Source organism: Stylophora pistillata, chromosome 12 (assembly GCF_964205215.1).
Source record: "Stylophora pistillata chromosome 12, jaStyPist1.2, whole genome shotgun sequence".
In the NCBI taxonomy this organism is placed as follows: Eukaryota; Metazoa; Cnidaria; class Anthozoa; order Scleractinia; family Pocilloporidae; genus Stylophora; species Stylophora pistillata.
In genome coordinates this window covers 19,741,201-19,743,700 of record NC_142530.1, presented here as the reverse complement: position 1 = coordinate 19,743,700, position 2,500 = coordinate 19,741,201, and positions in this window count along the sequence as shown.

The window sequence follows — 2,500 nt, the reverse complement described above, 5'->3', positions numbered from 1 at the left end:
AACTATGGCGACACCAACATCCTCACACGTGAAAGATAAACTGATAGTATCTTCACTGCGCGTGATGAAGATATGAGTTTTTAGTAAAGGAAAAATTTTGGTATTTCATCAGTAGCTATATAATAAATAAAGTTTAATTGTAAGATTTTGATTTTGATGCTCGAAAACAAACTTTTCCAATTTCTCGGAGTGTTCCTGCCGAAATGGGATAAGTGGTTAAAACTCAGTAGAAGAGACGGTCCATGTTATGGACGTTTTAAACAACTTCCTGCTCGTGAGAGAAAAAGTAGCAGTGTTATTTCAAAAATAAACCTAAACTCATTGCGCTATAGGATGACAGGACAAACAATCTTGTGGCTTCCTTGATACAACAAAAGGCTGAGTGAAACAATGACGAGCTATTTCTGAACTGAGTTTTTCCCGTAGGCAAACTTCGATGTTTATATTTCATGCAAATGAATCACGATCTTCAAAGATATTCTGGAACACTGACAAATAAATCGGAAAAGATGTAGTTTTGTCATAACCTAGTAGCTTAAAGGAAGGCCATAAGTTTAGACTGAAATATGAAAAAAGTCAACCTCATCTGTACAAAAGGAACATCTGTTTCCGTTGACAAAAACACTTATTGTAATTGACGTGATTTCTTAAAGGTCAACAGTCTCCTTAAGTTGAATCAGTCATATGGACATGTTTTGAAATCGGGTTTAGCCACAAAAGATATTGATACCAGTCCAGTCGAATCTAATTAATCAATTAATATGCCACACAAAGTCAACTGAGATCTTCATTGGTTTGAGAACTCAGTTTTTCGCAGTTACTTATGTCTCGTTTCAATAACTGGAGCCAAATACATCAGTAAAAAGTGTTTTCGGAGCCCGGCTGAGGCGAACCTGAAGATGACAATAAATACTGAGTTTGCTTCAGCTCGGCTTGGTTTCCAGTGTTACTGGAGTGTGTTTTCACTGATACATTCCGGTCAGTATTTTTCCATCATTCTCCAGGTGTATTACGCTGTAAAAGAACCAGCAATGAAGGGGTTGAAACGACCTCCAACCTCGTTATAGTTTAAGATAAGCGTTAACTGCAAATTTTTGAAATTATTGCTACAGGGGTTCGTTATTGTGTTTTCCCCTGATGACGGTACGATTGGTTAATATTGATAGATCGCCTATTTCCTTTAGCTTTTATGAACCACTGAACAAGAACTTTGACCCAAATTGAAAAGCTGAATTTTGGATAACTCCCTGTTCATTCTGTTCAAACCCTGTTGCACTGTGTAACGTAGCGTCACTTAAGAAAAAAAGGATTCAAGTGATGTCTTCGATTGAAACTGCTGTTGTGTTTAAAGCCACTTTAAAGAAGATTTTCAGTATGCATGCCAAGATGGCTGCAACGCTTGTGAGAGCTCTTGTATTTTTTATCGTTTCTATCAATGTATTGGCTTTTAAGGATCGACACAATGCTTTTCACGGAAATCTTGCATGTTATCCCAACTGCTGGATTGCAAAGCCTGCGATTTCACACAGTTTTGTGCTCAACCATCGACTTAAAAGGTGTGTGGTTCGCTGGAATTCTAGAGGCTTGGTTTATTTAGCGGCACCTGAAGATTCTGTGCTGCTTAGTACGCTGTTTACTATGCCTGACATTCACCCTAATCCCGGACCCCAATATGGACAACAAGAGAACTGGCTTGAGGATGGAGTAGACTTAACCACCGCTCATAGGGACAGCAGTAACGGCAGTAACGGCAGAGTAGATACGATCCTGTTCTGGAGTCGAAACGATTTATTGTCTCTACGAACGTTCGCGTTGAAACCTCAAGCTCCCGTGCTGAAAACGCTGAAACAGCTGGGAATTCTAAGGTACAGAGGGCGAAGCAGGGTAAAAAACAGAGCGGCAGACGCTTTTTTGAATCCTAGCGAGAGGGCAAGGGATGGTCAAGCCATAGAGGTTGTGAAATCTCGTCGCCCGGTGAAGTCCGGTCCCGTTAGAGAATTAAACGCTAAGAGATGCCTCACTGCATTGCACAGAGCGCCAGTTAAAAGGAAGAACAGCCCCTCGCTTTTTGCGGTACCTAACTGCATGTTTGTAAACATATGCAGTCTGTCGAAGACCAAAAATAGAGTGCGAGCTCCTGTAGCCTTGGAGGCAGATGTGCGGAACAATGATATTGATGTGTGCGTCGTGTCCGAAACTCATTTAAAACCGGCGCAACCCGATGCGGTGGTTAATATCGCTGATTATGAAGTCTTTCGCAGGGACAGGAATTGGTCAGGAAAGGATATGCGGAATAAAGGCGGTGTTGCGATTTATATCAGGAAAACTCTGAAAGTGTTTGATGTTTACTGATCAACCGATTATGAAGTCATATACGTAACTTTGCTTCTTCCCACGGGACATCGCTTTTAAATCTGCGGTGTTTACAATCCTCCAAAGCACAGGATCAAAACAATGGACTCTTATCCTGGAACCGTTGTTGTGTGCGGCGGAGATTTAA